Here is a 16,833-nt window from a genome sequence, read left to right on the forward strand (position 1 = left end):
GAAAGGAAAATTGGAAAATGGTCACTACCACGCAAGTCGTCATGGACTCTCCAGTGGACCGATGGTAAAAGCCCTGGGCTGCACAACGATAGATCTATGGCCGAGAACGTGCTATGCGCCACACTGATATGTGTGGCGGCGCCGGTGTTTAAGAGGCAGAGGTCGAGTTGCGAGATGAGATTCCCGACACTTCTGCCTCGGCCAGTAATCTTCGTTCCTCCCCACAGGGGATTGTGGGCGTTAAAATCCCCCAGGAGAAGAAAAGGCGTGGGGAGTTGGGTGACAAGTGCAGCCGATTCGGTCTGGGGGACCGTAACACCCGGAGGGAGATAGACACTGCGGACGGTTATGTCTTGGGTAGTCCTTACGCGGACAGCCACAGCTTCCAATGATGTTCGAAGGGGCGCAGGAGCACTATATACAGACGTAAGGACATACACGCAGGCTCCATCTGACACACTATGGTAAGTGCTACGGTTACAGTAATAGCCCTGTATCCACGAAGGACAGGGGTCCACATTGCCGGGAACCAGGTTTCCTGGAGGGCAATGCAGAAAGCAGGTGTCATGCTTAGAAGCTGGCGTAGCTCAGGTAGATGGTTAAAATAACCGCCACAATTCCACTGGAGGATGGTACAAAGCGTGTCCTGTAGGGGCATGAAGGCACTGAAAAGGCAAATTACTTTGCAGGGTCACACGCTGCCACCGACTGAGTGACTGACGTCGCAAAGTCCATCGTTTCTGAGGAGACGGCGAGATCCAGGTCATCAGGGGACGCAAAGAGCTCGACCTCATCCTCAGAGGCTCAACTGACAGGAAGTGGTGGTGCGGGAACAACTGGGTCCTTATTCTTTTTAGAGAGCTTCCTCTTCTCTCTCTTGTCTTTGGGAGGAGGGTGTTCATGCTGGGAGGGCTTTCCTGACATATTGTCAGGAACAGAGGAAGAGCGTGAAGCCCTTCGACCAGCAGCTGGTGGCTTCTTCAGCCACTGGCTAGTGTCTTGTGAGACATTGGTACAGTCCTTGGAAGGGACTGCCCCAAGGGACCCCTTCCGAACGAGTGAGGCCGGAGGAGGCTGTTGCATCTCCGGCTGAGTAGCCAGAGAGGGCTGTCGCTTCTCCGGCTGGGTAGCTGGAGAAGGCTGCCGCTTCTCCGGCTGAGAGGTGGGGACTGACGTCCCCAGTTGTTCGGGCCACGCTACTCCCTAACTGGGTGTTTCGGGAGTAGTGGAAGAGAGAGTGGCCCTTACCAGCGGTGGTGCAGGCGTAACTTGATTGCTCTGTGGGCCAATCGAGAAGGGAGTCCTTGCAGGAACTGGTGGCGATAGTGTGACGGTAACATAACTCCTCAACACAGGTGTGGGGTTGAGTCTTTCTAGCATCTTCTTTGCCTCTTGGGAAGTTAAACGGTCCAAGGTCTTAATTTCTTGTATCTTCCGCTCTCGTTGGTAGACTGCACAGTCTGGTGAGCAGGGAAAATGAAGCTCCCCACAGTTAACGCAGGTGGGAGGCGGAGCACATGGAGCATTAGGATGCGAAGGTCGTCCACAATCACGACACGTGGGGCTGGCAGCGCACCTGGAGGACATGTGTCCGAATTTCCAGCACTGGAAGCATCGCATAGCGGGCGGGACATAGGGCTTGACATTGCACCGGTAGATCATGACCTTGACTTTCTCAGGCATGCAGTCACCCTCAAAGGCCAGGATGAAGGCACCGGTAGCGACCCTATTATCATCAGACTGCAGCAGAAGATCTTTATGAAAAATAATCCCCTGGACCAAATTTAAGGACTTATGGGGAGTGACGTTAACGGGGATGTCACCGAGCTTCTCACAGGCGAGTAATGCCCGTGACTGCGCAGATGAAGCTGCCTGTATCAGAATGGCCCCGCTCCTCATTTTGGAAAGAGACGCCACTTCCCCAAACTTATCTTCGAGATTGTGCACAAAGAAAAGAGGCTTAGTCCCCTAAAACGAAGCCCCATCAGTTCTGCTGCACACAAGGTATCACGGTGAATACAGCTCCTGTCTGTCTGCAGCCCTAAGTTCCTCCCATGGTGTGGCTAGGGAAGGGAACGATTTGGGGTTATATGTCACAGCGTTAAATTCCATCTTACCACGCTTAGAGACATTGGCGGTCGGGCGATCACCAGACTGAGATTTCACCCGCTTCATAGGGGGGCATCCGCCCCGATACTACCCACTCCGACCAGGGGCTCTCCCCACGGGCGCCACCCAGCCGCAGCAAAGGCCACCTGCCAGGATGGCCGTTGCTGGGAGTCCCGATGCCCCAGAGAGACGGGCATCTACTCCTTGGCTTACGTGGGGAGGTGTCAGCTCAGGCATCGGCAGTACGATCCCTGTGTTGTCAGGGGGCTACAACCTAGAGGGTACATGACGACCCCACCACGCCGGCCGAAGTGGCCGTGCAGTTAAAGGCGCTGCAGTCTGGAACCGCAAGACCGCTACGGTCGCAGGTTCGAATCCTGCCTCGGGCATGGATGTTTTTGATGTCCTTAGGTTAGTTAGGTTTAACTAGTTCTAAGTTCTAGGGGACTAATGACCTCAGCAGTTGAGTCCCATAGTGCTCAGAGCCATTTGAACCATTTGACCCCACCACAACGGGCTGGCTACCGTGCAGGATTTTGGGTGCCATGGGTAGTCCATAGTTATCGTGGGTTCAGATGGTGACGCACAAAGGGTGTAACTTACGCAACCCATCAGGTGTGTACGCCCAAAATGAGGGATTGAGGCTGCAGTTACGACGCCAAGACGATGAAGAGTGCCAAGGTCTTAGGGTACAGAGGACTGGTGCACCACGTAAGGCGTCCTTCCCCAAAAGGCTCATACTTCTGGTGAATTTGGAAGAATGGATGTCAAACCCTAATGGGGACCATCACATTAAAGGCCGAAACAGTTGATACTCCTTTTAGTCGCCTCTTACGACAGACAGGAATACCGCGGGCCTATTCTTACCCCCGAACCCGCAGGGGGCGCGTGCCAGGGTCATCGGTGCAGTTGTGTGAACCGCTATGCCAAGGTGGCTTAGTAGCTAACGCACCTGCCTAGTAAGCAGGAGACGCGGGTTGATTTCCCGTGCTTCGTACAAATCTTCATTCTCTGCTTCAGTCTATACACATAAAATCACATCTGTGTGAGACCAATAAAGTCTCTGAAACTGTCATTCCAAAATGAAAGTTGCCACAAAAAGAAATTCAGTGGGACACAGTTTCCATCGTAAACACAGCATGTTATCCCAATATGGCTTACCGAATATTCATAAAATAATAACGTTCATTAGTAATTTTCCATGATTATTAGAATAAACATTTTTAAGGAAGGCTGACGGTTCTTAATTGTATTAGAGGTCGTTTATGTCCAAAGCTACTGCCCTTGGAGAAACTCTTAATATGGGAATTAGTAGACACAAGAGAAAGATGAAAATTTCTCAGCGCGGACAGGCTGCCATTGTAAACTGTGTTTCGTTACATTGGTACACGTTTCGAAAATATGCAAGTGAAATGTCAACTTCACTTGTGGCATAATTTTATTTATAACACTTTTTAAAGTGGCTGTATTTTATGTGCTTCCTTTAAATGGATGAACTGGAATATCGTGAATCAAATTCTTTGACAGCTAGCGGAGGTTAACAAGGGTCTTTTGCCCCAATTTCCAACAACCGCTCAGTTGCTCTATTTCTGATCAAAAGGTCAAAGATTAGATAAAATGCTACGGGTGTATAAATCTCTCGTTACAACTCAACGTACCGCTGGCTTATATATTCACGACTGTCTCAATGCCGTGGGAAAACTGCCATCTACCATTCCTGTGGCGTGTAATCAGAATTATCTTCAAATTGGTCATACACTCCTGGAAATTGAAATAAGAACACCGTGAATTCATTTTCCCAGGAAGGGGAAACTTTATTGACACATTCCTGGGGTCAGATACATCACATGATCACACTGACAGAACCACAGGCACATAGACACAGGCAACAGAGCATGCACAATGTCGGCACTAGTACAGTGTATATCCACCTTTCGCAGCAATGCAGGCTGCTATTCTCCCATGGAGACGATCGTAGAGATGCTGGATGTTGTCCTGTGGAACGGCTTGCCATGCCATTTCCACCTGGCGCCTCAGTTGGACCAGCGTTCGTGCTGGACGTGCAGACCGCGTGAGACGACGCTTCATCCAGTCCCAGACATGCTCAATGGGGGACAGATCCGGAGATCTTGCTGGCCAGGGTAGTTGACTTACACCTTCTAGAGCACGTTGGGTGGCATGGGATGCATGCGGACGTGCATTATCCTGTTGGAACAGCAAGTTCCCTTGCCGGTCTAGGAATGGTAGAACGATGGGTTCGATGATGGTTTGGATGTACCGTGCACTATTCAGTGTCCCCTCGACGATCACTAGTGGTGTACGGCCAGTGTAGGAGATCGCTCCCCACACCATGATGCCGGGTGTTGGCCCTGTGTGCCTCGGTCGTAGGCAGTCCTGATTGTGGCGCTCACCTGCACGGCGCCAAACACGCATACGACCATCATTGGCACCAAGGCAGAAGCGACTCTCATCGCTGAAGACGACACGTCTCCATTCGTCCCTCCATTCACGCCTGTCGCGACACCACTGGAGGCGGGCTGCACGATGTTGGGGCGTGAGCGGAAGACGGCCTAACGGTGTGCGGGACCGTAGCGCAGCTTCATGGAGACGGTTGCGAATGGTCCTCGCCGATACCCCAGGAGCAACAGTGTCCCTAATTTGCTGGGAAGTGGCGGTGCGGTCCCCTACGGCACTGCGTAGGATCCTACGGTCTTGGCGTGCATCCGTGCGTCGCTGCGGTCCGGTCCCAGGTCGACGGGCACGTGCACCTTCCGCCGACCACTGGCGACAACATCGATGTACTGTGGAGACCTCACGCCCCACGTGTTGAGCAATTCGGCGGTACGTCCACCAGGCCTCCCGCATGCCCACTATACGCCCTCGCTCAAAGTCCGTCAACTGCACATACGGTTCACGTCCACGCTGTCGTGGCATGCTACTAGTGTTAAAGACTGCGATGGAGCTCCGTATGCCACGGCAAACTGGCTGACACTGACGGCGGCGGTGCACAAATGCTGCGCAGCTAGCGCCATTCGACGGCCAACACCGCGGTTCCTGGTGTGTCCGCTGTGCCGTGCGTGTGATCATTGCTTGTACAGCCCTCTCGCAGTGTCCGGAGCAAGTATGGTGGGTCTGACACACCGGTGTCAATGTGTTCTTTTTTCCATTTCCAGGAGTGTATTTTCGAATTTTTAAATACACTTATCCCCGACATTTCTGTCATTAAATTACACGCACGTAATAGTTTTCTGGGGAAATGTTTTACTTTGTTATTACGAGACGATGTAAGAACATAGTAACGCTAGGCATAAACTTTCTATTAACAGATGGGTTAAGTAACTTCAGATATTTTCATCTGTTCTCTTCCTGTATCTTCAAATTAATGTCGTAAGTGGAAAAATTTCTCAGGCCTGTGCGTGCGGTCCTTACCTTCCATATGAAGCTTGAAAATTAGTGACATGATGAGACCTCTTAAGGGAACAGCGTTACAGTATGGCTAAAAACTCCAATGTACAAACGGTGCCTCCCCTAGAAGGAATTGCTCTCCAGGTGAGCAGCAGAATCAGGGAGGTGTGTTGAGGTACCGATTGTCACTTACATGGAACCAATGACATCTGTAACATGGGAAATTAAACAACAGCGATTCTTCCCAAAGAGTGAAGGAAGAGATGAGGACAGCTACCTTGCGATATCTCACCACGGTTACAGTTTTGTAAGAGTGTTCCCCGGACTGATTGTCGTCCTCTTGCTTTTGGCCGAATGATTATCTCGGCTGTAGATTTCTCAGTCTGCGATATTTAGGTCGACACCTGAGGCAGGAAGGTCAGGCGTGCTCTGTTCATCAGAAACGGCAGTTCCAGTGTCAGTGACGAGACGTTCCCTTTAGTTCCACCTAATTACCCTCTACATGAGAATCTCCATGCCCTCATGTCACGTTTCCCCATTCCACTTGTCCTTTGAGAGGATTTGAACGTACGCAATTCACTACAAGTCTCTCCGTCTTCCTACAGAAGAGGCCGTACGGTCAAGATGCTCGTGTTTAGAGAAGATCTGACCTTCTGACCTTGCAGCAGAACACGTGCTTCATTGTAACTGCGGGGGTCTATCACTAACCTCTTTTTGCTCCCTCCGGCTCGTGCACACTTTACTTGAGAGGTGGTCGCTGATCTGTACTGAAAATGACCACTTCCCATTAAGATACATTTCACTAAGCTAAGAGTCCTCGAGGGTAAGCTACACAGATAATTCATAATAAAAATGAAGAAATTCCTCCAGCTGTATTTAGGGTGCCGATTTTATTTTGGCAACTAGTTTCAACGTTGTAACAACGTTGCTTTGACGGAGCACGTCCGTATCCCACCACTTACTTCTAGTATCAGCCGCACGCAGTTGACGTCAACAAGAGTATGGGCCTGAAGAAGACGTTGTTACAACGTTAAAACAAGTTGCCAAAATGAAATCGGCACCTTAAATACAGCTGGAGGAATTTCTTCATTTTTAACATAAAATTATCCCAGCTGACGCCCCACTGTCATCCATTTCATCTATGGATGTACGAAGACACAGGTAATTGATCAGCCAACTGACAAATTTTTTAATATCTGTGAAATATACTGTAGTTGGTTGTTTGGTTTAAAAGAGGGGGGGGGGGGGGCAAAGGGATCAAACTGCGAGGTCATCGGTCCCTTGTTCACTGTTCACGGAAAAATAATTACACAAGGAAAAGAAGAAAAGAAAGGACACGTACAGCACAATAACAGGAAAAAGGAAGAACCAGAAGAACGACAGAAGGACAACCAACACTACCATGGACAAAACAGGAAAAGAAAACCACAGAGAGAGAAAGAAATAGGTAGAAGGGGTAAAAACAAGAGAGCAGATGGTTCAAATGGCTCTGGGGGGCTCTATGGGACTTAACTTCTGAGGTCATCAGTCCCCTAGAACTTAGAACTACTTAAACCTAACTAACCTAAGAACATCATACACATCCATGCCCGAGGCAGGATTCGAACCTGCGACCGTAGCGGTCGCTCGCTTCCAGACTGTAGCGCCCAGAACCACTCGGCCACTCCGGCTGGCAAGAGAGCAGATGACCGTGGCTGGCAGACCACGAGTATAAAATGGAAAACCAGCCACTCTGCGACACATTAAAACATCCACCCTAAAAGCGTTAGAGTGGAGAACACAAAGGGACAGAGGACATTCGCTAAAACTGATATAGAATGATAAAACCCACCGTCGCTTACAAAACGTAAAACTAGATTAGTGGATGAGGCGTTGTCAGCTAAAATTAATGGCAACGAGTCCAGTAACTGAAAAGTCCGTCACAAGGCAGCCAGAGAAGGACAACTCACCAAGATATGAGCCACTGTCAGTCGAGCGCCGCACCGACACTGAGGTGGGTCATCACGGTACAGGAGGTAGCCGTGTGTCACCCAAGCGTGGCAAATGCGAGAGGCCCGCATGGAGGACTACCACACATTTGTCACCTTAATGGCACGCAGTTTGTTGTGCGTGCTGAGGTTATGCAATTTCGTCTCCCAAAGCCGCAAAACCACGCGGCGTAGTACTGAACGCAGGTCACTTGCAGAGATCTCCATAAGCGGTTTCCGCGTAGCCTGTTTGGCCAGCCTGTCGGGAAGTTCGTTGCCTGGGATTCCGACATGACCTGGGGTCCAGACAAACACAACTGAAGGACTGGACCGTTCCAGGGCATAGATGGACTCCTTGATGGTCGCTACCAAAGGATGACGAGGGTAGCACTGGTCGATAGCTAGTGGGCTGCTCAAGGAGTCAGTACACAGGAGAAATGACTCGCCTGGGCATGAGTGGATGTGCTCAAGAGCACGATATATGGCCGCCAGCTCTGCAGTGAAAACACTGCAGCCCTCTGGCAGGAAGTGCTGTTCTACGTGTCCTCCATAAACATAGGCTAAGCCAGTGTGACAATCAGCCATCGAGCCATCGGTGTAAACCACTACATGGCACCGGTATATGTCGAGAATCGAGAGGAAGTGACATTGGAGAGTCGCAGGATTAACTGAGTCCTTAGGGCCATGTGAAAGGTCCAGACGAACCCGCAGCCTAGGTGTACACCATGAAGGTGTACGTGAATGGATCTCAAGTATAGGTGGTAAAGGCAAGGACTCGAGTTTGGAGAGAAGGGATCGGAGACGAACTGCAATTGGAAGCCCTGACCTGGGCCACCGATGCGGGAGATGAACCGCCGTGGGTAGGAAAAGGAGACAGTGATTCAGATGCGCAGGAGAACTGCGAACGTGTGCAGTGTTACTGGCCAGCAGTTGTGCACGCCTTACCTGCAACGGAGCCTCTACAAGGACGCTGGTCAACGGACTCGTCCTAAAAGCTCCTGTCGGTAGGCGAACACCACAGGGATGCACTGGGTCGAGTAAATGCAACACTGAGGGCGCCGCCGAACCATAAACCAGACTCCCATAGACAAGGCGGGATTTAACAAGGGCTCTGTAGAGCTGCAGCAGCGAAGAGCGATCCGCACCCTAGTTGGTGTTGCTCAGGCAGCGGAGGGACATTGAGGTGCTGAGAGCACTTCCGCTTAAGCTGACGAAGGTGAGGAAGCCACGACAACCGGGCGTTGAAAACCAGTCCTAAGAATCGATATGTCTCAACTACAGTGAGTGGACGCCGACAAAAGCGCATAACACACGAGTTCGCGCCCGAAAACTGGAAACCGTGGGCTAGAGCCCATGACTGTGCCTTGTGTATGGCTCCCTGTAGGCGCCGCTCAGCAACACCAATACTAGTGGAGCAGTACGAAAAGCAGAAGTCGTCTGCATACAGAGAAAGTGAGACGTACGGCCCTACAACTGCTGCTAGACCATTAATGGCCTCTAAAATTAGAGAGAGAGACTCAATACACACCCCTGCGGGACCCCATTCTCCTGGATATGGGGGAACTATGGGAGGCACCAACTTGGACACAGAAAGTACGAAGCGACAGGAAATTTTGGATAAAAATCGGGAGCGGGCCTCAGAGACCCAACTCGTTTAGTGTGGAAAGACTATGATGTCACCAGGTGGTGTCATACGCTTTTCGTAAATCAAAAAAGATGGCAACCAGGTGTTGGCGTCTGAAAAAGGCTGTTTGGATGGTAGACTCCAGTGGTAGAGCGCCCCTGGCGGAAGCCGCCCTGACATGGAGCCAGTAGGCCACTTGACTCCAGGGCCCAGCCCAACCGCCAACACATCATACATTCCAGCAGCTTACAAAGAACGTTGGTGAGGCTGATGGGCCGATAGCTATCAACATCAAGCGGTTTTTTACCAGATTTGAGCATCGGAATGATGGTGCTCTCCCGCCATTGCGATGGAAAGACGCCATCGCAGCAGATCCGGTTGAAGATGACGAGGAGATGTCGCTTCTAGTCAGATGAGAGATGTTTAATCGTCTGACTCTGGATCCGATCTGGCCCAGGAGTCATCAGTCCCCTAGAACTTATAACTACTACTTAAACCTAACTAACCTAAGGATATCACACACATCCATGCCCGAGATAGGATTCGAACCTGCGACCGTAGCAGCAGCGCGGCTCCGGACTGAAGCGCCTAGAACCGCTCGGCCACAGCGGCGGGCGACGATGGCATAATGCAGCGTCAGACTGTGTCGCGCGTTGTTACACATGCGAGGTTCCTATTAGCAGCCTGTCTGCTGATAACAACCTTGCATGTGTGATTACGCTCGAGATACTATGATGTAGCCTTAGACCAAAGCTCATCCCTTACGCGAGCTAAGGCTGAAAAATACGTATCAAAGGTGTGCACGCTCTCCCTAACATGGTAATCACTGATCTAAATTAAAATTACATCAGTAGTGTAAAAATTACTATGAGGTGCGTGGCAATGGGTACTTTTTTCTACCAATTATTAAGTTTCTTCCGGTTACATTCACTGATGGAACATGAGAAAAATGGTTACTTAAATGTCTCAGTGCGACATATTAATATTTTAATTGTTTCGTTAAGTTTTTACGGGACAGACACATCAAAGGCTGGAGAATAGCCATAGCTTCCGACCTGAAAACAACTTCTTGAAAGTTCTGAGTAAGTTATTCAAGTATCTGGTAGTCGAGACTCTGCTGTATCCCTGTTACATTCTCCGCTAAGGCGAACAAGTCTCTGACCATTCTCACTGCCCTTCTTTGCAGACGATCGGTGTACCCTGTTACGAGAGAACATTTGAAGTAAGGTACACATGTCGTCCGACCCTAAGACCGTTGTGCATCAAGAGTGGCGCATTGTCAGAAGGAAGTACATGTTCTTGGTTTCCTAGAGCCACAGTTATGATGCGCAGGTAACAGGTACGGGAGTGAAATGGCGCGGCAACTTGAAATGTACTTTAAAGATCACGTACTCGGGGTAATACGATTCTTGTGGGCCAAAGTACTAAACCATAGACAGATTCACCGCGAAATTCTGACGGTATATGGACCAACTGCAATGAGGCGTCCCGTCGTAGTGAAATAGTGCCAACTATTTGGTCGCACAGGAGTGGCTGATGTTGATCGGGAAGGAACGACATCGATATTGACCATAGACGGCAACGTACAGGTAATCTAAGAAATCATTATCAACAGAGCAGATTCTCCGATGATGAGGAGGTTTCAAAAGTTTTTCTCGAATGGCTCCGCGACCAAAGAGCACAGTACTATTGTTGAGAATTGGAACGACTGGCAGAACGTTCCGACTGGTTTTGACAGAGACTTGGTGAGTACAACGAAAAAAATTGTCGTATATCTGTGTCTTTTTTAAATGTAGTGTAATTATCAATAAAAGATATTTGTCCAACCATAATACTGTGACACACACTGGTTAGTTATAATTAAACTTTCTCTACCTGAGAAGGACCCGCACGAAAAACCAGTTATCGTGGGATTACGAAACTTCGTGGATACGTTTATAAGGACATGCTGAAGAGAAATAATAAATAAACCATTGAAAGAAACACATTTTAATAACCATATGAGAGAATAACATTTATTAATTGCGTACCATGTTTACGGTCCAGGTTACAGACGTTGCTCAACGTGCCGACGATCTGCATGCACAGTACCCTGGAGCCGCACTACAGATTGCTCTACTACTGTCCGAAACGTCTCAGGTGGGATGTTGGCTACGTCCCTCGTTACACTCAATTTCGACGTCCGACGTGTGTTAGCGCCTCGTAGACCAACCCTGTCCTTCAGGTAACCCCACAGCCAGACATCACACGGGTTCAAATCTGGTTATCATTCTGGCCACTCAGTTTGTAACATTCGGCTAATGATTCGGTTTTATCCAAATGTGTACAGTGACCTCACGAGCAAAGTAAGGTTGAGCTCCATACTCGCAAAGGGCAGTTACACTACTGGTGTCGTTCTGATAGAGCCGCTTTACGAGTAAGACCCTGCTCACCTCATCCAGACTCACGTTGGCTGTCTGCAACTCTAATGCACACTAATACCTGTTTCAACCCTACGTCACCGTACCAGCAGCTGTGCCTAACGGCAAATCATGACGCTAACACTACTAAGAAGGCAAATCCTGCCGCCCACAGAGTGAGGTGTCGCAGTGGCACACTGGACTGGATACGGGAGGACGAAGGTTCAAACTCGCTTCCGGCCATCCTGATTTAGGTTTTCTGTGATTCCCTCAAATTCATTCAGGCAAATTCCAGGTTGGTTTCTTTGAAAGGGAGCGACCGACTTCCTTCTCCATCCTTCCACAATCCTTTGGGATCGATGACATCGCTGTTTGGGTCCCTTCCCCCCAAATCAACCAACCAACCTGTAGCGCACAGTCTGAACATCATTCCTACAGTGTTGGGTACGTATTAGGTAAACAGTTTTCCGTCTACACCGCCTCAAGTAGCCAAAGCTTGATTATAACCATCATGTATTTTTTTTAAAGCCCTCGTAGTTTGGCGTGATTTAAACTCCACACGCCGTTACAGGCCGCGAAAGTGTTTCGTAAGCTGTTTCTTTCCCTCCATAAGCAATCTACAGTTTCCCAGCATCCACCCACTAAATTTTGGTCCGTCTCAGTAGCTGCGTGGTCAGCGCAGCGGATTGCTATCCGAAGGGTCCAGGGTTCGATTTCTGGCCAGATTGGAGGTTTTCTCCGCTTGGGGACTGGGTGTTCTGTTGACCTTACGGTCGCACCGTCTTAATTGATATTCCACTGTTGATATGGCTGCGTGGAAACGCCCCGACAGCCAATGAATTAAAAATTAATTAATAAATTAAAATGTGTCATATGTACATATGACATGTACATATGTACATATAGCATATTTGAGCGTTCCACTTGAGATCTTTATGTACTGCTAGTCGGACACTTATATGATTTACATGTTTCGATTTGTGGCTCATGTAATAAAGGGATAGTATATAATCGTCTTGATAGCCACTTGCCAAAATCTGCATTAAAATGACATTTTCGTAAGTTCTCACTGTTATGTAATGAGACTTCCTAATCGATAAACACATGCTCTGCGAAATGTTCAAATGTGTGTGAAATCTTATGGGACTTAACTGCTAAGGTCATCAGTCCCTAAGCTTACACACTACTTAACCTAAATTATCCTAAGGACAAACACACACACCCATGCCTGAGGGAGGACTCGAACCTCCGCCGGGACCGGCGGCACAGTCCATGACTACAGGGCCTTACACCGCTCGGCTAGCTCTGCGAAATATCTGAGATTATAATAACCTGTGCTACGTCATTAATATTCATCATGAACAAAAAATGGTTCAAATGGCGCTGAGCACTATGGGACTCAACTGCTGTGGCCATAAGTCCCCTAGAACTTAGAACTACTTAAACCTACCTAACGTAAGGACAGCACACAACACCCAGCCATCACGAGGCAGGAGAAAATCCCTGACCCCGCCGGGAATCGAACCCGGGAACCCGGGCGTGGGAAGCGAGAACGCTACCGCACGACCACGAGATGCGGGCATCATGAACAGTAATGGACATATCACACTTCACAGGGATACAACTCGAAGAACTTTTGTGTCTATAGAAGATTCTCCATCAACGCTATCTCTCGGCATTCTGTTTGTCAAGTCGCTAGACTGGATCGATAAAAAATACGGGCGTGTTTTCTTTACTACTTTTCGTGAAATGTGGAAACTTCCGTCATATTCGTATCCGGCCTGTAGTACGTTCTTCAGATTACGTCCATTCCAGGTTAGCAGGTACAACGTGAATAAGCTCTCCACTGCTGGCGCCGGTATTCACGCAGGTTTCTGTCAGCGGCACGGGCGCCGGCGCAAGTTCTGGGCACATTGAACTACCCGCCCCAGAGGAATTCTGTGCCCGCCGGCAATTGCCGGAACTTCATCACGTTCCTCAGGCCGGTATTATGTCTCAAAACATGTTGCCCGACCCTCGGAAGATACACACGCCGCTATCCCTTAAGGAGCAGATCAGCAGGTAATATAAAGCGAAGTAGCGATGCCGACGTGGATTAAAATATTTCCCAGAAAAGAGAGACAAGCAAATATCTGTACGCAGATAATTAAGGCGCGATAAAAGGTGTGCCTTTGTACTTTAAAATTACAGTGATGTCCTTCTTATGATATTCTACCGAAAGCTGGCAGTCATCTCAAAAAATTTTCTTCTTCTCCTTTGCTTAGCGTCAATATCCACATTTAGATACGATACAAAGCCGAGGGTACCTTGAACCACTATTAGTCATTGTCTTTCCTGTTCCACTCGAAAATGGGGCAAGGAAAAAACAATTGTCAGTTTGCTTCGGTGCGAGGCCTTATTTCTCTTATCTTGTATTCGTGGTCCTTACGAGACGTATGTTGTTGTCATCAGAATAATTCTGTAGTGTAACGCAAATGCCGACTCTCTAAACATTCTGAATTTTTTTTTTCGCGAAAAGAACGTATCCTTCCCTCCAGATATTTCCATTTGAGTTATCGGAGCATTTCCGTAATACTCTCATATTGATCGAATTTATCGGTAGCAAATCTAGCAGCACTCCTCTAAATTGCTTCGATGTCTTCCTTTAATCCGATGTGGTGGGAATCCCAAACACTCGAGCTCTACTCAAGACTGGGTCGCACTAGTGGTCTGTGCGTGGTCACCTTTATAGATGTGCTACACTTTCGAAAAATTCTCCGAATAGACCAAATTTGACCATTCGCCTTCCCTACTCCCGACTTTAGTTTCTCGATCCAGTTCATGTAACTTTGCAACATTGCGCTTGGACATTTATCTGCATGACTGCGTCAAACACTACATCACTAATATTATATTCGAACGTTGGAGGATTATTTTTCCCACTCATCTACATTAAATTAAAATTGCCAACATTCAGAGCAAGCTGCCATTCGTCTCACCAGACAGAAATTCTATCCAAGTTATCCGCTGTCCTCCTACAGTCACTGAAATACGACACTGTCCCGTGCACTACAGCGTCATCAGCAGTAGCAGACAGCTGCCCACCAGTCCGTCACATGTATATAAAGTACAAGAGCGATCTCATCACACTTCCTTGGGGTACCCCTGATGATACTTTTATCTCCAATGAACACTCACTCACCGTCCAGGACAACATACTGGTTTCTATTATTTCAAAAGTTCTGCGCGCACTCACACGTATGAAAACCTATAGCATGAGTTAGGACGTTTTTGAAGTCTATGGTGTGGCTCTGAGTCAAATACTTTCCCGATATCTACGAATATGGACTCTGTCTGTTGCCCATTACCCACTCTTCGCAGGATATTGAACGAGAAAAGGGTAAGCTGAGCACCGCAAGAGCGATGTTTACCAAATCCGAATTGATTTGTAGATAGACGCTTTTCGCTCTTAAGGAAATTTACGATGTTATCATCGTAATATGTTCAAAATTTATTTATTAATGGAGGCTACTTCGCGAGTGTTCTGGATACCATTAATCTTTATAGTTTCGTTGCTGTTCTCACATGTCTCCTTCCTTCAGACAGAGAGTCGGAATGGCTATAGGGCATGGGTGTGTGTGATGTCCTAAGGTTAGTTAGGTTTATGTAGTTCTAAGTTCTAGGGAACTGATGACCTGAGCTGTTAAGTCCCATAGTGCTCAGATCCATTTAGCCGGAATGGCTAAGGCACTGGGATTCCACTTCGGGAAAACAAGGGATTAAATACACATCCAGCATTCCAGAATTGTGTTCCCCGTGGTTCCCTTGTTTGCAAAACGCGATGGTTCTTCTAAAACAACACAGTTCATTTCTTCTCCCATCCTTCTCAATTCAGTGTTTGTCTATAAGGACCTCGTAGTAGGAGAGACGTTCCATCCCAACTTCCTTCGTCCTATAATCTCGAATGCAACGAGACAAACTCAACCATTCGTTTCTTTCTTACTTACCACGAAGAAGTAATGGTGCGCATCCTTTCAGAATTTGTACGATTGCACTCTCCCAAAAATTTTATAATATGACGACCTATTTTCTTGGAGCTGGTAGAGAGAACGATATTATTGTGTTGTCAATTTGTTTCCCTGGTGTTGTTGTTTTGTGTATTTCCTGTCAAATTCATCTAAATGCAGCTATAATTCTGTACTGTAAAGGTATCGTTCACCAATGACGTCTATAATTCCGTTTATCTTTTCTTGGGTGGGATTCACAGCCGCATAATATTTTCAAAAATCGTCATTGCTGACTTCGACTTTTAAAGTTATTCATTTGTAAAATCTGCGTTCACAATTTTGGGCTTAAGATATTTTCAAGTGAAACTGTACGAAACTGCGAAAAATGAGTATACATATAATAATTATAGTACATTCACAGTACAAAATATTAAGTGAGCCCTTTAAAAGAGCACACGGTCTCTTTGGAACGTTTTAGATCGTGTAGAACTGGTACATGGGGTCATCTAACCATCCAACACTGACAGATGTCGAGGTAGTAAAGTAGTGTGTGTGTCCCGGTCGATTGTATGGAAAGTGTAGTAAGATAGGTCGACGTGGAGACGTTACAGGATGCCGAAAACCATCTGCTGTGTTTGGACGTGCCACCCTTAATTCCTCGCCTCCGCAGCCGGGGTCACTTCGCCACCAGCGGCTGAGCGACACAGACCTCTGTTTATGTCTGCGTGTGGGGTTGTTTACCTCTTGTTTTTCTTGAGAGTACTAAGCTATAGACTCAACGTGGCTCACTCATATGATAAGTCAACCATCAAGATCAGCTTAGATTACGGCTTCGAGCTACCCAAACCCTTCGAAATCAAACGATTGGTAGGGGAAGAGATTAAAACAGATTCATTGGACCAGATAGACATCTAACCACACAGAATGTGATAAAATTGTATGTGACCATAAGAATGGGTTAAAATTCAAACATTCTGATGGCAATATGGGAATAGATGTACCCAGTTCTTAACGGGGTGAGGCAAGTTCGGATCGATCTTACACGGCATGTCCCATCTAAGCTCCTTAATAGTGGCCGTAGAGAGATAAAAATTTATGATGCGCAGCCCAGGACCTGCTTGGGTTGTAGCAAGGAGGGCCATGTTAGAGTCCAGAGTATGTCCAAAGGAGGATAATTCAAATATCGACGGGTGAAGCTGTACTCACACTCACGACAGCATCCATACTTCGTACGTACATTGCCAGCTTCCGGAAGGATTCCCCGTTGCGCTTTCCGCAGTACCAAATGGCGGACGATCCCAGGACACAGTCGACACAGGTGGATGACGATACGTCCAAGAAGT

This window comes from Schistocerca serialis, chromosome 3 (genome assembly GCF_023864345.2).
Source record: "Schistocerca serialis cubense isolate TAMUIC-IGC-003099 chromosome 3, iqSchSeri2.2, whole genome shotgun sequence".
Lineage (NCBI taxonomy): Eukaryota > Metazoa > Arthropoda > Insecta > Orthoptera > Acrididae > Schistocerca > Schistocerca serialis.